General features: G+C 36.5%; 1 long non-coding RNA gene across 1 annotated transcript in view; it reads right to left on the bottom strand.

The window, feature by feature from the left end:
* Positions 1–8,881: 8,881 nt before the first annotated feature.
* LOC124417806 overlaps positions 8,882–26,790 on the bottom strand; it is a 38,630-nt gene continuing 20,721 nt past the window's right edge. The window contains exons 2-3 of the long non-coding RNA XR_006938681.1: positions 12,139–12,266; positions 8,882–8,997 (exon numbers count right to left, since the gene is read on the bottom strand). This is a non-coding gene — a long non-coding RNA (uncharacterized LOC124417806). The remainder of the gene's footprint in view (positions 8,998–12,138; positions 12,267–26,790) is intronic.

Consider the following 26,790-nt stretch of genomic DNA (forward strand, 5'->3'; position numbering starts at 1 on the left):
TGTTTTGCATATATTTGCAATGTTACTGTCAAACAAGATACTTTGAATCATATATGATAAAGTTGCAACACAGTACTTGTTATCATCAGTTAAATACTATATGGTTAGGCAATTATGACCCACACATGACTCATTCTGTTGCTTATCCAGGATACAAGCAAGGTGGAATCATAACTATTTGCCAAATCCAAATGAAATGTAAAAAAAGAACTTTCAGCAGTGCTAAACAATAGTAACACTTTTACAGAATGACAATGAATGCTACATTAGAGAGGTCATACTTATTGCTGAGTAGAACAGTTGCAAGATAACTGTAAACTTTCATCATAACTGGCTAAACATCATATCTCTTTGAAACACATCACAAGTCTGGTTCAAGATATTACTAGTCTATCCTTGTTTCTTTCCTTTTTACATGTCAGTCTGTATCAAAAGCTGAAAGAACCATCCCCTACAGTCTTTTTCTTTTACTACTGGATATAGAGAGAGTAAGTAGCCCAAGGCTTAATATTTTTCAAGCTTTTAAATACTTTTTATCTCAATTTAGAATGCATATGTATCATTTCTGTCACAATTCAGAAGTAAATGATCCCCAGTTCAAACTGTGACTTTTCAGATCAGATCTGCTGGAAAAAAAATTGTTGGGATGATATGGAATTCATCTGCAGTAGATGATAACTGAAACTGACAGAAGTAAGGATTCATTGACAAAAGAAAAGCAAATTCCAGAGATCCAAAAATCCTAAACATGGCAATGTGTCAAATAAAATGTCTTTATTCATAGCTCATACACCTAATTGTTTTGTTCAGTGACAAAGGGATTAGCCAAAATGCAGTCAGACATCTGGACTGTTCCATTTCTACATGCTATTTTCTCTTTTTTAAAAAACATTATCAGTCAGCAGAGAGAGAACAGAATCATGGTGCCAGGAACCAAACAATCAGTAAAGATCAGCCATAACATGCAGGCAGCTCCTACTCAAATTCGTAGCTTTATTTCTGTGGTCAGCATTTAAAGCATCAGGCATGAATTAATAAATATTGATGGCTCCGAAGTCCTCACAATACAGACCTTTCTGCAGTATTAAACTGAATGAGAAGACGTGATAGGGAAAACATAATCATTTCCTGTAACTGGACATCAACAAGGACAATTGTGTTCATCTATTAATTAATTGTTAGAACGGAGTAAATAATTCAAAATGAAATATTTGTTTGACAAGTCTGTTCTATTACTGATTGCCTTTTTGGGAACAGTCATGGCCACCTTAAACTCATTGCTCCAAAGAGTGGACAGACCATGAATTATTCAGTCCATTCATATATTAATTTTATACTGAAATTTGTATTATTTTTCTTCAGGTTTATTTATTGACTTAAGACAAATGGAATGAGTGAACAAAATCTTCTCACATAAAATTTTTATGAATGAATATTTTAGGCATGTATCATGAGACCAAGCATAGGTATTAGGGATCATCCATGACATTAAGTACACTCCGCAGGAAGAGTATACTTGGATAGCAGGGAAACTACTGAAAATTAACTCAAGTTAGAAAAGCAACCAACCTATGAGAAATAAATAGATATAGCCCACAGCATATAGGTTGTTTAATATTGCCAAAAATATTTAAAACTTTCTTACTTTTTCAGCCTGTGTACCTACTCATTTCACTGTTCCCAGAGAATATTCAGTTTTCCCTTTCTGTTTTAATGGAACTGCCACCAAGCAGCTGCAGTGGAAGAAAAAATAAATAAATAACTAAATAGTCTATTCTAAAAAGTGAATTTTGTGAATGAAACACTGGAAAAGTCAATCAGGACTAGTCAAGTATTTCCTAATTTGTTCACTTAACCCTATCACTGCAAGGATATCTATTTTAGCAGTAGTATCATAGAAACTGTTGGCTGTTTCAGACTGAATGACATAGCTGAACTCCAGAAAAGCATCATACAGCTAAAAGACATAAATGGTTTACCATGTTGATTCTACCAGATGAAAACATATTGCAGTACATCCTCTTGAAATTTTAGAGTTAAATGTTATTTTTCTATATTGACCAGTGACATGCTCACCAATATACACTAATTACATTGCTGAAGGTTTAAAATTACTTGTGTACCAAGCCTCTTCTGTCAGCATTTATCTATAACTGTAACATTCATAATAGTCTGAGATCATTAAATCAGTTGTAGGATAATGAAAGAGGGGACTGTAGCCTGTTCTGCAATGACAAATCAAGAGAGAATATTTGAATAAGACTTCATCCAATGGCTTCGAGAAAAGGTGTGATTAGAAGCAGTGAGAAGAACATAAATATTTCATGCAACTGTCTGGCTGACAACAGAGAAACCAGCAGGAAGCATCTTAATCTAATAGACCCCCACCCTCTCTGCTTGACAAGCAGATGAGGACTAATACAAAAGACTTCTTAAAACCTTAGCATGGAGTATTATTATATATTTCAAGGTATTTATTATGGTAGTACCTGCCTGTGCCACCACAGTCTGAGTGAATGTCAACCTTTCCTAGACTAAGTTCTGGTTCATAAGGCTTTTTAAATGACCGTAAAAAGAGGCTGCAGGCTCAAACTTGGTTAACAAGGATTTCAGAGGTTAATTTTCCTGTGTACAAAGGTAATTCTGATGTTGGTAGATTTTGGTAATGACACGTGTCCTTTTTACATCTGCATATCTTTCTCAGCTGTTTTTCCCTCGAGGATTTCTTAGATACTTCGGCTCATTTAAAGCATAATGAAAACAAACAAGCAAGCAAGAGGAAAGAAATATATTTTTTTCCCTTTTTTTTTTTTTCATAAACTCATGCTGTATTTTTAATAGCCTCACTGTTCTCTTCACTTTCTTGTTTCTAGAACTAGAATCAAATGAATATATATGAATAAAGTTCAGTTTGAAAATGGAGACAAGATGCTGGCTAAAAAATATTCTGGTAATATGGGGGTAAGTCTGTAGATAAGCAGTGATCAGTGTTGAGTAAATAGTGACTACATGAATTGTATGGACACAAACAGCACAGCAATAAAATACTGTAAAAGCTGGTGTTTAAAGCAGAAAACAAAAACTTGTGGCAAAAGCATGTGATCTGTGAAAGCAGATTATATGAGTTAGTGCAAGCTGGAACGGCCTGTGACTATCTTCTGTCTAAATTGTCCTTGCATGGAAATGTGAAAAGAAATCTGAATCTAGACACCGATCTGAGAACTAGAAGGCAATCTTCCATCTCACAGAACAGAATTAATTTTCTGTTGATATATAGAGGTGAGAAATGTTTCAATTTTTAAATACAGCTCTGAAAGTTTTTAACATTCTTTTCTGAAATGGATTTATGGTTTCATATAAAGCAAAATGAAGTTTACTATGAAGGAATAATTTTGCTTTTTTTTTTAAATGTCATATTACTTTTTGGTACGTGTTCTTTGTTTTAAGAAAGTTTGAGTTTCTCTCCATTTGTGAAATGCTAATATTTAAATATATCAATTATACACGTAATGCAGAACCAGTGATCAGCTTCTTCAGTGTCCAGATATAATTTGGAAGACTTACTGGGATCAGGTTTTTGGCCAGCATCTACTCTTGTCTTTCTCAGAATTTAGAGAGAAGATGGGGATATGTTTAGAGTTCATTGCCTCAGAGCATTACAACGGGTACTTCCATGCTATATATATGATATTAAAGAAGTTCAGCAGTAACAATATAATATTATGCAAATATTTCTTTCTTGATAAAAAGAGCATATTCCCATATTTAATACTGGTACAATAAGAATATTTAGAGGCTCCTTCATGAGGGTGGTCTCACTGGTGTGTGGCTCAAGGTAAACAGGAGTATAAGATTTTACTACCTAAATAAAGTAGACATACAATAGTTAAAAAGGAATGGACAGGGTTAGAAATTTATCTTCTGTCTGAGAGGGATTTTGAAAGTACAGTTCATGACAAGTAGGTCTGTCTCTTTCTCTATGTACTTGTCTGACTGTCACAGACTAAAGATCTGTGGCACATACTTTGGTGTCTCTGAGAAGTGCCTATGTCTGAGCTTCCCCGCTTGTTCTCTCTGATACAGGAAAAGGACACCTGGGAGAAAACTAAGGCAAGCAGTAGCCTCCCCTCAGAGTTACACAAGGGAATTATAGTAGAGAATGTCCAATCAACCAAACCTTCTCCTGCTGCCCTGCTCTTAGAAGCAACTAGAGGAAAAAAACATCTTACAACTGAAGTAGCCCAGAATGCAGCAGGCATTTCAGAAGTAGAACAGTCTGTCCGAGGCCAAAAGAAATAAAACTGGCATATTTCCCATATGTACAAATGAAAAATTGAATTTGAGATAGGGTGAGAATGAGATTTAATATGGAGGTAAAGTAGCTGGGGAGCAGTACTGGGGAGCAGGTAGCGTGCAAACAAATAAGTATTTGAATGATGGAACTGAGTAATTTGTTTGTAGAAAGTGGCAAGTTAGTCCTTTCTTCCTGGAGCAGCTCTCATCTCAGTCTGTACGCAGCGGACAGAGTTAGAGTTTCTGTATCCCTCTACTGTCAAACAACATGACAGTAGAAACCCATCAGAACAAAAAAGAAAAAAAAAAGAACAAAAAGAAAAACAACTTATCTTTCAGCTCTGGGGATGAAGTGGAGCTATGTTTTGGACAGACTATCTCCTCATTCATTGACAGTGTCAAAGACAAAGATGTCAAATGCCAGTACAAAAGCTAATAGGATTATAAAAACTTTATTCTATAACAGGAGAAAAGAAACTGAAGTTGAGATAAAAGAGAATAAACCTTTTAATACTGTGACAATGTGTGGCCATAACTACTTCTATATAAATCATCCACATACCATGTCAAAAATGAGGTGTGGAAAAGCAATTTTTCAGTTTTATGCAAGTTGAATAGTACTGGCAGCTTTAGCAAATGCATGAAGGAAACCTCATCCTAAGTAACACCTAAGGAATTTGATTAAAAATTGGATTGAACATAAGAACAGTGAGTGAGCTGTAACTCTTGTAATGCTGTAGTACCAAGGGGGTGCTACCAAATAAGGAAATGTGCACATACTTTCTCCTTTTCTATCTCCATTAAGCATGTTTTCTTAATCCTGAAGTCAGTTCCTGGGTATGTCTTTGTAAATAACTCAGCCTGTGTGTATGCATATGTATCTCCTTCACAAGTGAGATTTCATTTTGTTGATCCCACACTAATTAATCATGAGGAAATATTTGAAGGAGATCTTTCTGGCTAGCTTTACTAAATGCTTTTCAAGTGTAGAGACAGCATGGAGAAGACTTTGCAGACAATCACACTCAACAAAACAGACTAGCAGATAACTCCTGAAAGGCTGTGGAGCAAACTTGAGGGAAGGGTGAGTAAGTAGAGTTAGCTGATGGGAATGGTCAAAGAGGTTTCAGAATCAGATCTTTTCAGAAAATGAAAATTATTTGCCAGAACCAGTGCTGGACCTCCCCAGAGATCGGAGTACAACTAATGTCTCTGGATAAAAAATTAAGTTTCCTTTGTCTGCACTGGTAATTTGTTGGGTTTTGTTTTAGTTTTGGCCAACAGTCTGTCTGGAACCAAGGACAATGGAGTTTGAGGGTTTGGGTTGTTTCAGGTTGTTTTTTTTTTTACATGGGAAGAGAGACATGTTTGTTTCCTTCTTAAGTTTGTATAGGAATGTTATTTCATGTCACAGCTGCTTAAAAGGAAAACAAATTCTCTGAAGCCATTGATGACAAAATTGATATCCAAATTAAATTTAATACAGAAGGACACAAAACAAAAGAAGTCATTCAGCCCTGAGTAAAATCCAGTAGAAAATGAAAATCAGCTGATGAAAGAATAGGGTTATCCATTCTTAATGTAGGAGAAGCTGGTGATTCAACTTCCAGAATAGAACAAAGTAAAACTGAAAGCATTTGTAGATAAGAGAACAGAACCTAACGGATATTTTCAGTAAGCATAAAAGCTCTGTTACTGTTATAGTGCAAAGATAATGGTTTCTACCTCTACAATTCCTTGCAATGATTGTTTTTCAATATATAGTATAAAAGAAACAAAGACTAATAATTGCTTGTCAGCACTGATGAAGCATGACAGGCATCAGCTGTTGGAAGGGGAATACCAGTTCACTGCTGCATTTGATAGGAGCAGACTGCATACAGTTTATATTGTTTGCCTAAGAAATTGGCTAAGGACCATAAAAGAAAGGACATCTGAAGGTCAGCATAAACAAACTGTCTATGTCTCTCTAGTTAAAATATATTCAGAGACTCTCAATCACTGAGATAATTTAAAGCTGCATAGAATAATGTTGCAAATGATAAAATGGTTAGACCTAGTGTCAGCTCACAAATGAAGTTCAGAAAAGCTTTAATGTTTTTCCAGGAAGAAGCATCTCAGAACCTTTTATTCATTAGTTTCTTAAATACCAATTTCTTTTGGAATTCAAGAAGACCTTTTTGGAAGGTCTTTAAAGTATGTTGACAGAATCACAGAATTTTGGATGTTAGAAGGAAACTCTGAAGATCACCTAACCCAATATGTCCTTCTAAAGCAGGTTCCCTAAGAGCATGTCGCACAGCAAAGTGTCTGGGAAGATTTTGAATATCTCCAGAGGAGATTCTACATCTTCTCTGGGCAGCTTGTTCCATTGCTCTGTCACCTTCACAGTAAAGAAGTCCTTTTTCAAGTTCAGGTAGAATCTCCTGTGCTCCAGTTTGTGGTCTACAGACCAAAGACTTGATAAATTACTTGGAACAATACTAGGCAACCAAAACTTTCACTCCTAAGTTGACAGTTGAACACAACACAAGGAAGAACTAAATGATATTATGAGAAAAGTGTAATGTTTTCCCAGGACTTTAATTCACAACTGAACCTGTAATTATATATTTTTTTTCACTCCATAAAAATTTTTTGAGACTAATTAAAATAATGGTTGTTCAGGTGTTCAGGTTGTTCAGGCAGCAGCAACAGTACCAGTGATGCTTAAATCCATTTTTTATGTATGAAAAGACTGGTCAGCATCAGTACTTTCTGACAACTTCACACCTATGGATGTAAGGGATATAGAAGATGAAATATCACCCCAGAAATTTTCTCTCCCACTTAAGACTTGAAACACATTAGTGGATTAGCATGGGAAAATTTATATTAAGTTTTCTTGAGCCGTAGTTCATCCACAGATAACTTCAGTCCCCAGCGCTATCAAGGCAAAAGTTTTCGTCATTGTGTTACCCTTCAAAAAATCCTAAAACAGTATATTTTTAGGGAATATGAGTTCATATAAATCTATGAAAGATAAATCAATGAGCTAAATAATTTCACAAGGTACTAAGAGAACAGCACTAACAGAATACTTAAAAGAATTAATGCTCAGTGCTTTATACCATATAAACATTTTGGAGAATATGACTTTTTTAACCACTACCTATCAAGAAAACCATCTTTTAAGATAAACATAGTACTTTTTTGACAAAGGGTAATCTATTTATATCCAGTGTTTTAACTTCTCTAGGATTTTTCTTTCAATATAATACTTTGAAAATATACATTCTTCATTATCATCCAATATCCAACAAGTGATAATTAGGATTTGTTTAATTAAATGATGCAGAGATACATGTATGTTTTTCTTTTTTTCATTTTTTCTTAAAAAAGTCATGGAATGGTTTGGGGTGGAAGGGACTTTTAAGATCATCTAGTTCCAGCCCTCCTGCTGTAGGAAGGGACACCACCTTGTAGACCAGATTGCTCAAAGTTGCATCCAACCTTGAATGCTTATAGGGAGGAGGCATCCACAACCTCACTAGGCAACCTGTTCCAGTATTTAACCACCCTCACACATGCTAATATCTAGTCTAAATCTACCTTCTTCCAGTTTAAAACCATTTCCCATTGTCCTGTTGCTACATGCCCTTTATAAATAGTCCTCCCCCAGCATTTCTGTAGGCACCCTTCAGGTACTGGAAGGTCACTATAACGTCCCTCCAGAGCCTTATCTTCTCCAGGCTGAAGAACCCCAGCTCTCTCAGACTGTCCTCATAGGTGAGGTGTTCTACATTTCTGATCATCTTTGTGGCCCTCCTGTGGACCTGCTAAAACAACTCCATGTCCTTCTTGTGTTGGGAGCTCCAGAACTGGATGGAGTACTCTTGTTTATTCCTATCTAATACTTCATTACTGTGGGTAATTATAGGTAGATGTTAATATTAGAGGAAAATAGCCACAGAATATTCCCATTCTTACTGATGGTCACAAAGTCCTTCCAAAATGCAGATCTTTTCTTTGTTGTCACAATTTCCATTACAGATATAATATAGACAGACTAATTACAACATAAGATGGGGAAAGTGTGTCTTCTTTGATTAGTATTTTGAGGGAGCACATTTTCTTCCTCTTGTTTTTGAACAGTATATGTAGCTCTGTCACATTCACTGTAGTTATTTCCCAGAGAATTTTCAAAAGAACTCTTCCTCTTGTAAATAGGTCGATTTTCTTGCAAGTATCTATTCCAGATAAAAGGTGAATATATAAAATTTGAAGGTGACTGTTACTGTGCACTGGCTGTACCTTTCACTTCACACCTTGTCTACACTAAGGATGTTTTTGGATAAGTTTCACACCTAGACTAGAGAACCCATTTTGACTTCTGTCAGCATTTTAGCACCATACTGATTAGATCTGCATGCACAGTTCTCAAAACACTTCTAGAATATACATAGTAGCATAGATACTTTCTAAGTCCAAACTTCAAATGCAAGTTAACACTAGGAAGAAGGCAATTCCTACGTCCAAATCTCCTCAACTAGTAGAAGCTTACAGCAGCTTTATATACCACTGTGATTTGTACGCTTCAACCACTCACCCTTTGTTTTGCTTCCAATGTAATTGTCGTGCATTGTAAGGCAATTCACTGAGCAATGACCCTAAGTTTTCTTCCTTGATCAGTGTGGAGGATTATACAATTAAATGAAGAGACTTCTGAAAAACAAAACATATGAGAATTGATGGCATTTTCTGTTGAATATTTTAGGAAACAGTCACAATTTCTTACTATTACTGCATGCATTTAATTATATTATTCCATATCATTTTGTTAGTATGACCACCCTCAAAAAACTACTACTGGGAACAATAACAACAACAACAAAAAAAAACAGTTCACAGTCTTCATCTGTGGTCATGGCTCAGATAATCATCTCTTCTGCAAGTGTCTGTCAGAGTGAATAGTATAGTAATGTTATTATCAGGAAAGGTTGTTGCTGTCAATAAGTACTGAAATGCTTAACCTTGCTGTATCAAGTTTAGGCACGATTAAAGCTTTTGCAACACAAACTTAAGGCAGGCACGTTTCACCTTATGAAAGATTTTGCAGAAGGAGAGAAAGTGAGCTACTGAATAAGTTCCTATCATACACAAGCCTCTGTATGATTTAGTCGCATTTTGGGTTGCAGATTACATTCTAGTTTAAAACTGCTGAAACCATCTGAGAACAAACTCTTCAGTGGCTTTGGCAGTTATAAAGAAATGTGTCAAAATGCACCCTTCCAGACACCTAATGAGAAGGCAGAAAGAAAACATTAGTGACATAACTGATACTTACTGGATCTTCCCATTAAAAGAAAATCACTGCTGCTTCAAGCTGCATCATAGAATGCAGAAAATTTAAACTCCTTCTACCCCAAGTGTTCACAGCACTGGTAACAGTAACAATATCCAGTAGGCATATGCGTACTTTCATAGGTAAAACTTCTGAAGGACAAAACACATCAATTTCATCTGACTTTTGGGTATCCATGGTATATGGTTTAGTATTCCTCTCTTTTTGAGGTTTATACCTGTAGAATACGAGATAACTTTTGAATGGTAGTAGGCAAACATGGATGAACCCAGAGACTGAATCTTGAGAGTATGTAAAAAGGATGCTTCAGTCGAGCTTTTTTAGCAAGGCACAAATCAAGCACTGTGCTACTGAAAATTCTTGGGATATTCTTAAAACTGATAGGTTTTAAAAGGACAGTCTAAGGCTTCAAGGTCAATTTCCATCAGGCTGGGCCATCACCAGTATAAATTCAGATTTTCTAATTACTAGTAGTAATATCTGACATTCCCAATCTGTAAAAAGACACTTGCTAGCTGTGTGTTTACACCATATGTTGCACATAAAAGGGAGCTTGCTGTGGGAACATACAAGCCCCTGTTCAGAAAGCAGGAAATCCAAAGCCTTAGGTGACCAATGTCAGTGAATTCCCCATCCTATGCTAATAATCTCAGACTCTCAACAGCTTTTATTAGCTCAATACTTTATAAACGCTCTCATATATCCCTTTTCCTTTCAGCTCTGTAGGTACAGTAGGGTAAGTTTTCACCTACCCACAGTGTAAAAACACTGTTAGGAGGACTTCGTAGAACGGATGATTTGCCATCCCCCATGTGGAGCAGATTGTGCTCATGGAAAAACAAATGACTTAAGGACATGATCATCCACTATCTCAAATGGTGGAAGAGAAATAAGAATCTGCTGGGAGGGATGGAGGGCAGCAGCTGTAAAGGCACTGATTGATTGGTGTGGGAGGGTCTCCCATACAAAACTGACATTGATCTATCTTTTAATCTAACAGCACAACAACAAATCTTAAGGCAATCAATTTTAATGGTATTAATAGTCCCATTCAAATTATTCACTTTCTACCTTAATTTAGGAGGCTGGCTTCATATTTCCTCAACAGATCTGTCAAACAACTATTGCTGTTTCTCCGAGACCAGCTTTCCTTATTGCTTCACTTCTTTAACACTTGCTTCTTTAACGAGTGTTACAATTTCCTCCCAGTACTGAATAATTACTAATTCATTTATTTTCTTCTTGTTGTGATAATCTTTCTTCTTTCTAAAAATCATTTCCTTATTGCCTTTTTTTTCCTTTTGGCAAAGCACAGCCAACCTCAACATGTCTTAATCCAACACAAACTCTGATCAGTTTAGATAATCTTTGTCACTCCTGAGTCAAGGTTGGGCACAGGTTAGGACCCTCCATTCTAGTAATTGCCTTTGCTTCATCTGTAATTTGTTCTCTTGAATACACCATCAGTTCTGCTTGTTTCTTTTTCCCACTGCATTTTTTTTCCTTATCCAGTGGGTATGGGAATCAAAAGGAAATTTTACTCTGGCAACGATAGACAGTAATTAATTTTATCACATCCCAGTGTTTTGGACTGGGTGAGAGGATGAAGGGAGCAGGGCTAGAAAGAAACACTTTGAGATAGAAAGCAGTAACTTGAGCAGCAAGCTCACACAGCTCATAGCCCTGCAAACATATGATCATCTTCCACGGTTGCTTAAGACTCTAGAATAAGTAAATAAATAATAAATAATGAACAGAAGCCAAATCACTGTATTCCTGTAGCCAATAGCCACAGAGTGATGCAGTAACATTAATTTCCATTTCAATTTGTTTCTAAGTAAGATACAAATGTAAATACATGTAAACACCATATGTATAAGCCATATATCCATGCTATTTAAGGACTACATCTTCAGTTAAGAGATTACAGTTAATGGAATGCAATTAAGGAAATATATCTTTAGTTTCAAAGAATTGCCTAATTTCAGAAAATTCAAATTCTTTTAGGAAAGGCATTTCTGTTTACTGTAAGTTTGGAGACTGAGTTTTTTATTTCCACAAATTCTTCCATAAAGATTTGCTACTGATCACTTCCAGAGGCAGGCTTACTACCCCTATCATCTGACACAATAAGGTAGATCTTACATCACACTGTGGGTTCTCTTCATGGAATCATAGAATCATAGAATCATAAAATCATGGAATGGCTTGTGTTGGAAAGGACCTCAAGGGTCTTCAAGATCCAATCTCCCCTGCAGCAGGCAGATCTGCCAACTGCTAGGTTGAGTACTAGGTCAGGTTGCCCAGGGCCCCATCCAACCTTGCCTTATGTTAGCATAATACATATGACTGGCTTATAGGCAGATGGATTTAGAGATTTTTGCCATGTATCTGTCACTCAGATGTCCATATACATTTCATAATTTTGATATTTATCTCATCTAACTTAATATTTCTACAATATCTGAAAAAATGACCCCACCTTGAAACAAATGAGTTACCTGTCAGGAAGTCTTATCTTCTCTGTCTATTGCAGACAAACTGTTTGGCCTTTTAGGATTGAACTTCAGCCAGCTTGTCAAGGGTGTGATCACTTGTGTGAAAATCTCTTGGGTCTATGGCTCATGTCCTTATAAACAAATTAAATTCACAAGTTAACAGGATTATAGAGGTTCAAAGGGACTGCTAGAGATCATCTGGTCCAACCCCCTGCTAAAGCACCTTCCCTACAGTAGGTTACACAGGGAAGTGTCCAAGTAGGTTTTGAATGTCTCCAGAGAAGGAGACTCCACAGCCTCTTCGTGCAACTTGCTCCAGTGCTCTGTCACCCTTAAAATAAAATAGTTATTCCCCATGTTCAAATGGAACTACCTATGTTCTAGGTACCTCTTTTTCTATTGCTGGGCAATGTTGAAAAGAACCTGAACTCATCCACTTAACACTTGCCCTTTGGATATTGTTAAGCATTGATAAGATCCCCTGTCACTATTCCCTTCTTCCGGCTGAGCAGTCCCAGCTCTCAGCTTTTGATCACAAGGGAGATTCTCCAGACACTGAACCATCTCTGGGGCCCTCCACTGGGCTCTTTCTATCAGTTTCCAGTCTTTCTTAAACTGAGAGGGACACAATATTCCAGATGCAGCTTCACCAGTGCAATGTAGAGGGAGAGAAGCTCCACTGATCTGCTGACCATATTCTTTCTAACGTACCCCAGGATACTATTCAACTTCTTGACCACATGGTCAACTTATTGTCTACCAGGGCAATTAGGTCCTTCTCCCCATTGCTCATTTCCAGCAGGTCAGCCCCTAACCTCTAGAGGTGCATGCAGTTGTCCCTCTCCAGGTGTAGGATTCTGCCCTTGCTCTTGTGGAACCTCATCAGCTTCCTCTCTGCCCAACTCTCTAGCCTGTCCAAGTCTTGCTGCACGGCAGCACAGCTTTCTGGTGTGTCAGCCACTCCTTCCAGCATGTTGAGGGTGCACTCTATCTCTTCATCCAGCTTATTAAATAAGATATTAAACAAGACTAGACCCAGTACTGCACCCTGGGGAACACCTTCTACAGGCCTCCAATGAGACTCTGCTCCACCAGTTGTAACCTTCTGAGTTCTGTCAGCCAACCAGTTCTCAATCCACCTCACTGTTCACTTGTTTATCCCACACTTTCTAAGCTTACCTACAAAACTAATTAAAGTGATTAAATGAATCCTACCCTTACAGACGAGACCTGAAGACTCAACGGTACCCTGTCATAGTCATTAAATGGGAATAAAACTTATGTCCATAAGAACATTTTAAGGTACCTGCTCTGTGACTCTTTCATACTCCAAAAGAGCTCCCTTATTGAGATTTATAAGAATTCTGCAACCACAGATACCATATGTGCATCCTATCTTTTTTTATGTATAAGCCTGGACCCTTATGTCACAAAAAAAGAAGGGAACATTTCCCAAAAACATTAAGAAGTAAACAGAAGTTCTTCCCAGCAGTCTGCTGGATCAATTATCTTTTTGTTTTTCCACTTTATATTAAGAAAAGACAGAGAAAGAAAACAGAGGGAACTCAGATTAGGCTGGGAGAGAAACAGAAAATGAAAGAGGTAGAAGAACGCAAGGAGAAGAGGGATGGAAGAGAAAAGCTTAGAGGAGATAAAAAGGGTAAATGAAAATGAAAGTATGAGGATACATCCCATTATAAGGGATGAATAATTTTATAATGAATATATTCAGAAGCAAAAAATAGAAGATTTTCCTTGAGAATGCTCAGAAAGAAAAGAAGGCATTTTTTTTCTCTTTAAGATGGTATACTGAAAGAATTGTTAATGTTGAAATCCAAATATGCTTTTGAAATCCATAGTATGTTTAGCTCCACACTTACTAACATCATACTAAAAAAATCCTGTAGCCTAAGTTTAGGAGACAATTAGTGATGAATTAGCTGTGAATAATCACAGTGTTGAGTAATTAATGCATTTTTAAGCCAGATTACAGTGTACAATTATATATCAAACAACAGTTTGATATGAAGACTGTAAGATATGAAGACAAAGTACAGTATAATTGCAGCATACCTGTAGGATATCGAATGTGACTGTAAAGTATCAGTCAGCCAAAAGATGTGCATGTTGTAACTGCCCAATGCTGCCCTAGACAGTACAGTGTTAAATGTCACCTCATTAGTCCCAAGGAAGTGAGAATATGTTCATGAAACCCCAGATGAAGGAAGAAATGAAAATATTTAGAGGAACAAAACTTGGTAGATCACCACTGGAAATGGTGAGAGAAAGGTGAGAGAAAGCACCTGAAGTTGCTGATAAGACTGGAGTATTGACTATGAACATCTTATGCATATTTTTGAATGCAACACCTGACTTGAGACACAGTAAGCAAGAAGATGAGAATTGGTTGTCTTGCATCAGGAAGAAGGTTCTGAATGGATATTACAGATAACTGTCAAATACTATAAAGAGAAAACCAGCTGCAATATGCACCTTTGCATCTGGGAAGGAACCTCAGCTACTTGTAGAAGGAAATGTGTGGCTGTGCTACCCACTTATATTCACACCATCCCTCATCATTTTTTCTCCTCTTTTTTCTTTCTTTCTTTTTTTTTTTTTTTTTTAATGTCTGAAAGCCATTGGGATGTTAAAGTCTTAATCTTATCTAGAAGTTTCTTTCCTCTGTAGGAATCTCTTCAGCGTTAAGCATCATTGCTAAAACTTCAGCAGTGCTCAAAAATCAACAAATGCCAACAGTCTTAGCAGAAGTCCTCACAAACCTAACAACTATATGTCTTTCATCTTTAAAAGATTCAATCCTTCACAGACATTTAGTTAGAAAAAATACTGAACATAGCTCAGTGCTTTGTCTATGCTGCTAGACCCATCTGGCCAGAAACTGAGAAGAATTGAAGAAGCCTTACAGAAGCATATGTATGCAGTGGCCACAATCCTTCACCCTGCTCAGCAGTCATACTAGTATTCCCCAACACAAGGATTTCTCATTGATTTGGCTTGAAATTAAAGACTGACTTGTCATTCCTGACTAAAAAGGAAAAAAAAACTTCAGCAACAAAAAGGCTGTATGAGAGCTCTCTGCAATGGCTTTAAAAGAAGAGAGAGAGATTTGGTCATCAAATATGAGTAGAAAGGCTGTGCTTTCTTGATTGTCTATAAACTGTTGTGTGAGCCATTTTAAAGTTTACTATCCTCCAGTCCTTCTGTTTTTCTTTTATCCTCTCTTTCAGCTAGAGAATACAATTGTTAAATGTCTCTTCCATTCATTTCAACTAATCTCTGATAATCATACCTTCTTACTGATGTGTTATTAATACCTCTGAATGCCAGGAATTGTGTAAGAACTAATGGTCCTAGGCAGTGAATACATATATGAGATAGGTTTTCCTACTTTATCTTTTATTCTACAGAATGTTGACAAGTAATTTACTAGATGATAAACTAAATGCAGCTTTTCTATGAGTGCAGAGATTGGTGTGTTTTGATTGAGACACTGGAATTGTTGGAGGATGAGTCTGAAATTCATTTCTACAATATTGATTCAAGAGGACAGTTAAGTTCATCAAAGCAAGATAGAGGACTCCTTTACGACCTTTTTTAATAGAGATAGAAATACAGCTGCAAATTTTCAGAACACTTCACCTGCCATCTCCTACATTTCCATTCTGATATTCCCTCCAACAGCCACTACATGCTAGAGATGCCCTGGAAACCACTAGTAGTTTGCAAAAGCTGTCCTTTCTCGTGAGAGCAAAAAAATGTCTCCTGGAACGTGTTGGGCAGGAAGCACTACACAACTGGAAGAGTCTGCAGTCTAAAAAATATGCCAGCAGAAATCCAGACATTTCAGATGCAAGAAAATGCTTCCTAGTTTCCATGCACAGCAAGGCTGTCTTCCACTGAAATTCAGTATGAACTGACAAGTGTACATTATATAAGAAAGGGACTGCTAATTTATTAGACAAGTCTGATAATATTAGGAAAACATATCCTCTTAACAAAGCCTGGGGAACTGTGGGCATGAAAAGCTCTAAAGTAAGGTATGACCTTATCCCTCCTCACCCTCTTTGCCTGCACTGCAGGCAGTCATTTCTTTGCTTCTGCTTTTCACTCACAGTCTGATATTTTGTATGGATACTGAGATAAGTTTGTAACAGGAGAACAAGGCAAGGTGGTAAGGTGTTTTCCCTCTCTCCAACTCCAGTTTATCATCCCACACCAGAAGAGCACAAACAAATAACAGAGCTGCAGCCATTAAACAGCTTGGGACTGGGTTCACACTTTCATCCAGGACAGTGCACTAGAACGATTTCTGTTTATTTGAGGCACCAGAGCAATCAAATTTGAAACAATTTTATTTATTTATTTATTTATTTATTAGTGTAACAGAAGTCAACTAGAGCAATTTAGGCCTTTTGTAGGACTATCTTTAGAGTCTCATGAAAGATAAATGTTAAAAAAAAACAAAAGCAAAAATTATGTCTATCCAATTCAACAGATTCTCCATTAGAGGTATGTAAGATCTAGCAAATTTTATAGTTCAGAAGGAAAAAACTTCATCAGGAGGATCAGAGCTGCTATTTTCTGAGAACAGAACAAAAGTTTTAAACAGCAATGGAAAGTCATGGAAATGGAGTTGTATTTTTTCAGAAGTTTAAAATAATTCTGATGCTTCCTAACAACAGGTAAATAGTCTCTTGACTATTTCAGATAGAATATTTGATCATTTCCTTAAATAAATAAAAAATCAAAATGCAAAACAAAATCAATTAACATATTTTCATATATCTCATCTTCTTTCCTTTACATGACAAACATGTTTCACTGTATTCCAGGAACTCAACATATCATTAATGAAGACCAAATTGCCATAAAATTTTAAACATTAATTTGCCCTTCTCACTATTTCTCTGGTTTCTGAGACTTTGAGATATGATTATAATTTTCATGATTCCTCTGCAGTGAAAATAGTTAGAAACTGATGTTTTCTCCCAACATTTTCTTCTGAAACTGTTTTACTGACATAATGCCATAACCCCAGGAGACCACTGTCTAAGCTAATAAAAAAAAGTGCTTAAAGCAGTTGCAATATTTTTGTATTATTCCTTGATACAAATACAACATCTGGTAGAAGAAAATCAAAACAACTATAAATAAAACACATTTTCACAGATGAAACATTCTGCTTTCATCAAAAGCACACATATGTTTCCAGAAAAATATTTTCTTTTGAAAATTTGCTTTTATTTTCATCCGAAAATGCTGTGAATCTGAAAATGCTGGAAATTCTTCTGATATGTTCTTTCCCTAATGCATAATCATCCTCTCTGTGGAAAAAAGCTTTTTTTCTTACTTGCTATTGTCTGACTTCAGCTCCCCTCTACTATACTTTGCAATGTCTTTGTCTTCAGTAGGTAGTGTTTCCTCACTGTGAAGTTACTCATATCTATGCTATAATCAAGTCACCACTCAATCGTCTTTTTCTTTAAAGGAGCATGAGGAATGAAAGACCTAAGATTATGAACTGTGGATGGGAACTAGAATGGAAAGCCTAGTGTTCCTTATGGGACCTGTCTTTTGCCCTCAGGCAAACCAGCTTATCTACCCTCATGTCTTCCTTTTTACAGATCTATTCCTGGCTGTTTAAATTGAAAAGTCTTTGGGTGTGTCTGTAGCACAGATTAGCAACTTTTTTTTCCCCCAGGTCTTTATTAGGGCAATAAAAGGCAGTCTAACCATAGTGCAAAAGGGTCTATCCATCTAGTTAATTTACTCTTATTTGGTTGATAACTGTTCCTACACTGTTCTTTAAAGTTTTTCTTTATTTGCTAGTTTGTTTTCTACATGAAACACTAAAGATACAAGGATACTTCTTTAGATCACTGCTGACCTTATTTCAGAAAATTTAGAATCTATTTCTCATAAGAATCTGAAGTATTTTCAATCAATTTCAAATCCGAAGAGAAAACCGATGGTAAAAAACAGTTTCAAACATATGTTTTGGTGGGTTTTTTTAACAGTTACATCACTAGTGCAGGAAGTTCTGTTTTTTTAGAAAATCAGTTGCTCTTTTTAAATTAAGCATAGGCTTAATCTTTGTCTTTTACATCATCATTTCCATCACAGCAGAATTTGTACTTTAAATATTACTCTTGTAAAAATTTCTGCAATAATTAAAGGCCTTAAATGGCTGAGGCAAATGTAAGAGCATCATTAAATGACATCTAAACTCTGCTCCATAATGCTTATTGGTTTTTATGTAAATTGAGTTAATTAAACTCAGAGTAAAGGTGAAAATGTTAATCAAATCCAGGGCAAAGTGAAAGATTTTGGAAGGTAGTTGTGTCCAGAAACATAATGACAGTCAAGACAAACAATTTTGAGGATATTTCAAAAGCAACATACCATGATAAGCAGCCACAGGTAACTTGTGGTAGATAGCATTCTTCTCTGGCTACCCAGTTCTGTCTGTATACTATGATCATCAGTGACAAACTACACAACAGTACCTTAGCAAAGAGACCAAACCAGTGGAATAAGAAAGTGGTATTTTACTTTCATCAAGGCATTACATACTTTCTGAGTTCTCCTAACATGACTGAAAGTAATATTAAACATTCTAACTGTGCACAGCAAAGAAATCTAGATTTGGATATTTACATGACGGTTCTAAACTGCATACTTTCACGAGATTCATCAAATTACTTTTCACCTGTTCCAAGAAAAAACATTACTGAGGGTTAGTTCATGTTCCAGTTCACTCCAGAGTGCCTCCATGATTAATTAAATTGAATATTAATTCTTACTCCAAAGAAAGAGTATGCTGAAGTGCTACAGAAGACTGGTAAGGATACTATGGGAAAGTTTGCATTCAGTAGTTCCAATAACTGAATTTATTTTCTATCTTTGTATAGCAAATTCTATTTCAACCCAATATGGAGAAAGATGAGGAAAAAAAAATAAACAGCTGAGATGAGAGCAGTGACATGTTCATTGATTTGACACTCAGACCCAATTTAAAGTGTTAAGATCACTTTGGGCAACTTAAAGACTAGCAAATTATTTACACTACCCATCTCACCCTTCTGAGCAGAAGACTAAAAGTGAAGCAGGTGGGCTGAAATTTCCAAAATAAACCCATCCAAACTCAACGTCGTGCAACTGTGTAAGGTATGAACTTATTAGATGGTACAGATCGAAGTATTTCAAATTCTATGATAAAACAGAAAAGACCACCCATATTGGTACCTACCAAAGCCTGTTGCCCCAGCTGTACTCAAGGATAACTCCTTGCTAGTCTCTCTCCTTATAATTTTTGCTGATTGTTTCTGATTCTAACATTTACCCTCAGTTCTCATGGATTGAACAGTAGGATTTTTAGGATGGCTCAAATGTTAGCCATGAAAAAATATAAGTAAGATGGGTAGTCTTTGCTGGTAGGGTAATCTGCTCAAGTTTATCCTGCATAGTAGAATTCTGACAAAAGAAAAAAATATATATATGCACAAAGGCTTCTGGCAGGTTTGTTTGAGTTTTGTTTTTACCATTAACAATCTAATGTGATTTTGAAAGTAACTAAAGTGTTCATTATGTATCAAGGACACGGAAAGGCTCTATAACTGGTGCCCTGGTTGGCTTAAAATTGTATTGGCGCCTTCCTGCCTGCTTCAGTGTCTTAAACTAGGCATGAATCACAAGTAAATTGCCCAGTCTAATCAAATTCCACCTGAATATATATTACATACAGTTGCGGAAGATGTGCTATATCTTGAAAAATGGAAATATTTCAAGGTCTAATCAGATCACTTTAAGTGGAAAAGCAGTGATCACTAATATCAAATGAAATTAGATGGTGGGAAGTACAAAACGGGTTATTAGATAAGGGCAGAGAGATCACTAATATAAATTATTGATCACTACTTCCAAATTCCACTGTATGCATGACATATGTTTCTAACCACAAATCAGTTGTTTTGTGACTAACATCCTTTAACCTTATACTTTCAAAGTATATGCCAAGTGTTCTAAGAATCAGCGTGATAGATAAAGCCTGATCCATCACTATTTGTTCCTAGTTTTTGTATAAAATGCTATTAAGCTCAATGACAAATAAGTAGATTTACTCCTAAGCTGCAGGATAAAGTTGAGGGTGATTGCTGCAGAAGAAGCAGAAAGGGGAAGAGAAATGTGATTTCAAAGAGCATCTGTAGTCAGGAACTGAGCAACCAGATTTCCTAATGGAGTTTAAATCATCTTTCACTGTCATACATTCTCAAAGAGCTGCAACAGGAGGGTAAAGAGTGTATAAGTCTCTGCTGATATGTAGGGGAATTTAAGAAATAAAAATATTAACAACAATGGGCTGAGGAAACACCTTACTATGAATGGTAACATTCTTCTTATTTATTGGGAAGTTTTCAGTCAGGCAAGAAAGATATATCATACTCAGATCAAAAAAACCCCAAAGCACTCAATTCCCAGATATTTAGTTATGCAGAATCCAAGTCTAGCAGCCAGTGGAGATTACCAGAGCCCCAGCAATAAGCGCTGACAGTACTGAGCCAATATGTAAAAGGAAGAGAAAAATCACATGCTGACTCACAAAATATGGATCACTGGACTGATTTGCCTTCAGAAAATCACTGAAAACATGTATCTTTCACTTACATTGCAATTTATACTCCATGCTCCTACATTTCCAAGCTAGGTGCACACACCAGATTTTTATTTCACTTAACACCACTCTTCTGTGATTTTGAAGACTTTCTTCCTGACTGATCTGTCATATTTCTGTGAAACAATCTAAAAAATCTAGATTGCTTACATTGTGACTTTGGTCTGTCTCAAGCTTATGGGCTTGGCCATTTTTGCACAGAAACAAAAAAGGGGCAGAAAGACAGAGACAAAAAAAAAAAAAAGAGAAAATGAACCAGTTGCTTAGTTTCAGTCAAAACCATGGTGTCCAGGTACTGAGAACAGCACAAAAGATGCATTCTAATTCTCATGTAAAAGTATACTTCTCAAAGATTTCTAGTTCAATTTTTGGAGAAAAGAGCTTTTGATGTACCTGTAATTTTTTTACTTCATTTTTGGATGAACATCATGGAGTGTACATCAAACATATCATTTAGATCAAAAGGATAATTTTCATCTGAGAACTTAGTATGAATCTTCTTATCTGTTATATTTGTATTGTTTTTGTTGGCAATGATGGTAGAGGTGATGAAGTTTGGGTTTCTTCTGTTTGTTTGTTCAGGATTTTTGGTATGACAAGAAATGATATTAAAATAGGAGTTATTACACACTAACAGCACACATTTTTTTCACAATATTTTTTGGTAAATCAACTTGCTGAATCAATATGGGCTACAGTTCTCTTTTTTACTTCAATATTGAAGGAAGCAGCATTGACATGTGAGCTTGAAGTCAATTCAGAATTGATAGGAGAAACATCAATATAGCCATTGAAATTAATAGTGCCATTTTAAAGAATATGACCTGTTAACGAACCAACATTTAAATAATCACTCCTGGTCTCAATATAAAAGTTCCATGGTTTTAAACAGTAGTCTGAGAAAATCTTTATTCATTAGCAGATCAGATTTGTTAGATATGGTTTATTGATTTGTAAATCAATGAAAGATGGTTTTGAAAATGCATAAGATAATTTATTAAAAGCTCTAGTTTAAACTTACAGAAGAACTTACCAAGGTAGTTAAAGATAAGATCTCTAATATATATAAAATTCAGATCTGTAAAGAAGGCCAACATTTTTGCAAGTGCATTGTGCTTTTCTTCACCAATCTGCACTTCCTACTCTGTACAAGAAAGACTTCAAAAAAGGGCTGTATGAGAACCCATTGACAGATTTAGTTGAGACTGATTCAAAAAATCTTTAAAGACGAGCAAAGAATTAAACCGTAAAATCTGGTCGAACTCAAGAGAAAAAATAAAAAGTTCAAGAAAAACACACTGTAAAGCATACATTTCAAAAGAGTTCACCACCCCTCAAATGTAAAGAGATTTATATTTATTATTCTTCTCAAAATGCTTTTTGTAATGCCAGTTCCAGATCATAGCAAGGAGTTCCACTCCATTTTTTACAAATGGATTTCTCATTGTGTTCACCTTCTCAACAACCCATTTTTTTCTGCCACAAATGTGGAAGTGAATTTCAAGTAAGAATATACAGAAATGGGATATTCAATTCATCCACGCAAATATTCACCCTGGCAGAGCAAGTGTGGTCATTCAGTTCACAAATAGAAATGCCATCATGTGGGTTTCTGACCAGTTGCAACTAAGTAATATAAACTTCGATGTTGCATATCAGCTACTCAAAGGAAATGGCTTATGATTAATGCCTTCAGGCAATAAATATTGAAAAACTGCAAATGGAGTCCACTCAAGGAAACAAGGAATCCTGACCTGATCACTTCAGGGGACACAAAGAAAGATGCATTTATATAAATGATTGACTTCAAATTATTTCTGCAAGGAAAACGATTTGTTCATATTTCAGATATGGCAATTCCCAATACAAAATTAATTCTTACTAGTTATCAAAAAATAAAAATAAAAATAAAATAATAAAAACAAGTTAGCTCTATCATTACTGACTGTTCATTTACTTATTAAGCCATACATAAAAATGTTTTCCAGTACTTAACCACAGCATAATAAGCTACAAAGAAGCAACAGGGCATGGATATCTGGAAAGATGTCTTAGTGCTATCATTTCTGTAAGATATGTTTTGACCATTCTTTTGTATTAAATCTTCAACAGTGATTTTTTGCATGTATAGGTGATCTATTCTGAGATGGCAATCATATGCATTTTTTTTCTTTCAGTATTAAAGTAAAAAGAAAACTGTAGCCCATATTGATTTAAAGAAGATTATCTATATTGCCTCCCAGGAAGTCAGACCATACAGACATTATCAGCAGGTTATTTTCTGCTGTTTGACAGTAGCCATCACATTGTGGGATTTTTTTTTTCTTTTTATTCAGACATTTGGAATTGTTTGTTTCTGTTGGTAATGACTCAGTGTTCCTAACTTATATGTGCTTGAAATCTTCTTATTTCAGAAAAAAATGACAGAACAGCATGAAAGATGCTGTCACTTGCTGTATTTTTCTGCAACCTCTGTGACATATCTCAAGTAAAGAAACAGAACATTTACTTTTCCCCCATCACTCCAAATAGAAACTGCATTTGATTCAAACAGTTTTAACTCTTTAGTATCTGCAGGTGGAAGGGAGCAAATATTCAAAGGCTACAAAAAGAAGTGTGGGAGGATGAGTCAGCCAAGCAGGAAGAACAAATGAGAGATCCGCTACCCTTTCTTTGACTGTAAGGGAGATGGGCTTAATAAAGTTGTCCAGGCTGTCTGCAAAGGACTCTGTTGGACCCAGACCACACCATCGTGCTTTGCACAACACAGCAGGGCAGCTCACTAAACTGATTAAACTGGATTTTCTTTTCAGCAAATAAAATCCAGGAAAAAAAATGTCTCTTTCTCAGCACTAAGCTAAAGAGAAGTGTTTTAGCTGCTCTATGAGCCCCAGCTACAGGATCACAGACCTTCAGCTTGGTTGCTTATTACCACAAACACTCCTTCAATGAATACAAAACCAGCTTAACAAGCTTCAAGTCGACAAAACTGGGACCACAATGGCTAATACTGACTGTCTCATCTCAGGAATGAGTGGCACAATGGCAGAGATCTTATGTGATTGACTGAGCATGAATGTTATTTTCCCCAGTGTGGCCTAATATGCCCTGTCAGACTTGCAGGGGGTAAACTAACATCAGTGGGAAACCTTCAGTTAAATCTCTGAGAACCATTCTTTAAATATCTCCTCATGACACCTTTTAGAAAAGCATTAATGCTGCACACAACACCCTCTGTGGCTCTGGCATCTTATTGCCAGAGGAGGAAGATTGTTTCAAAATGTCAGGACATCTAAGAAAAATACAGCCCATCCTTGTCAAAGAAATTCATTCTAAGTTGTACAAGGTACAGATATGGACTTCTACTGATAAAAAGGACACGCTAACAGCAAGAAAGCATACCTTGTCTGTGGTATTGTAGCTGCTGCTGAAGCTATTAATACTGACCTCTGCACTCAGAAAAGGCTTCCTTAGCGTCTGGATTTGGCCCACAGATTGAGGAAGACTGTATCTGAGAATTTCAGGACCAGGTCTTCAGACAGACAGGACTGCTGGACTTTCAGCTCCATTTATTTTTGAAGTTTCATTCCCTTTTTCCTTTGAAACTCTCTTCATGACCCCACGTGTCATGCCTACTATCCTAATCAGAGTTACAGCAATTGTAACTACTGCCAGCTCTGATCCTTTCCCACAAATCAGATTGTGTTACGAATTAATATACTTAAGAGTAAAAAATCTTGATCTAGATATCATTTCTCCTTTTTTGCTTGCAACATCTGGTAAACTAGATGTTGATAGCAGCATATACTTCTGTTTTCTGTCTTCTATTGTGTTCTCTAACCTTCAAAGGGAGTCCAGGCTTTGGGTCTGCAAAATCAACTGTTCTGCCTTCTATATTATTTTCTTCTTGTTTGATTGTTACTGACTTAGGTGTTATGGCCTTACAGCTGTTTGTGACAGAGAAAACTTCAGAAGGCAGAATTTAAAAACTGTTAATCATTTCTTCCTCTTTTCTAGAGCTTGATTAGGCCAATAGTAACAAGTCTTTGTACTTTTCCTATGTAGATTTGTGTTCAAAGATACTTAATACCTCATTCTTAAAGGGAAGTAAAAAAATAAAAACTTCTTTCCCCATTACAACTGTTCATGCACTCTAATTCTTCCTATTTCTTTATATGAATTAATTAATATTTTTTAATCAATTCTCTTTCAAGAAAGACTAAGAAGATGCAAAGTAAATTAAGATTGGGCAATTTTTCTTTTGTTCCCCACCTACTTGTGACATGTTTTTCAACAGCTCTTCTTGAAATTTCCCCATTAACTTCTCCCATTCCAGGCTGTACACACTATTTTCTTTGTAAACAACCTGTGAATACAGACTTTAATTAGTAAAGAGTATTCGCTAAGGGAGGATTTTATGGAAAACCCTCCCAGGCCTTTCAGATCTCTTCAAAATTAAGTGAAGCTAAAAATACTGATGGATCGAAAGTGGGAGACTAAATTTCTCGAAGTGTCTCAAATCACATTATTTACAGCAGAGGAATATATGTGTTAGGACCAAGTAGAGTGGCATGGAGATTATCTCCTCATTTTTTATGGCATTGAGTCACTAGTATGGGACTCATCAAGTTCAGCCCCTCTGAACATCTTATGATATGAAAAGGGTAAAAGTAATTTTTCTTGAAAATGTGAAACATAATATGTCAAAATTTGGATACACCCATTCCTATTGGCACAATTGAAAATTATGTGAAAAAGCAAAGGAGTTAAGAGTCCTGCCAGGGACCATTCACTAGCCTGAAACATTAGCTCACCATGCAATGTTTACTCACATTATAATAAAGTATTCCTCAGTATGCTATTTGGAGTTTCAATTCATTTGCTTTAATACTGAGTACTGTCTTGTACTTTGTGTTTCACATATTGCATTTGCATTGTATAGATCCAGTGCAATCCTCCTCAGAATGTAAGAGAAAACATGGCATGTGGAAATAAAGACTGTGCAGCTTCCCAGTAAAATAATAATAAAAATAAAAAAGCTTCTTCTCAGCACAATGCACAATGGAGCTAGGAAAGACAACATATTGAAATATTGCATCAGTTTCCCTTGGTTTCTCTTTTTCCAAATGAAAAGTCCATACTTTTCATTGTCCAAGACTGACAGCCATGTAACCTTTGTCTATATTGCTTTGTGATCATAGAATCACAGAATCATAGAATGGCCTGGGTTGAGAAGGATCATCATGATCATCTAGTTTCAATCCTCTTGCCACGGGCAGGGTTGCTATAATAGGCTGCCCAGAGCCACATCCAGCTTGGCCTTCAATGCCTCCAGGGACGGGGCATCCACAACCTCCTTGGGCAACCTGTTTCAGTGCTTCCCCACCCTCTGTGTGAAAAACTTCCTCCTAATATCTAACCTAAGCCTCCCCTGTCTCAGTTTAAGACCGTCCCCCCTTGTCCTATCAGTATCCACTCTTGTAAACAGCCGTAACCCTTCTTGTTTATATGATCTCTTCAAGTATTGGAAGGCCACAATGAGGTCTCCCCAGAGCCTTCTCTTCTCTAAGCTAAACAAGCCCAGTTCCCTCAACCTCTCTTCATAGGAGAGTTGCTCCAGCCCTCTGATCATCTTAGTGATCCTCCTCTGGACTCATTCCAAGAGCTCTGTGTCTTTCTTGTACTGGGGGGCCCAGACCTGGACACTGTACTCCAGATGGGGTCCCACAAGAGCCAAGTAGAGGGGGATAATCACTTCCCTCTCCCTGCTGGCCACTCCTCTTTTAATGCAGCCCAGAATGTAGTTGGCCTTCTGGGCTGCAAGCACACACTGCTAGCTCTTGTCCAGCTTCTTGTCTACCAGGACCCCCAAGTCCTTCTCCACAGGGCTGCTGTCAAGTGGTTATTTGCTCAGTCTTTATAAACACCTGGGATTGCCCGAGCCCAAATGCAACACCTTGTAC

The sequence above is a fragment of the Gallus gallus genome, chromosome 3 (assembly GCF_016699485.2).
Source record: "Gallus gallus isolate bGalGal1 chromosome 3, bGalGal1.mat.broiler.GRCg7b, whole genome shotgun sequence".
Classification (NCBI taxonomy): Eukaryota; Metazoa; Chordata; class Aves; order Galliformes; family Phasianidae; genus Gallus; species Gallus gallus.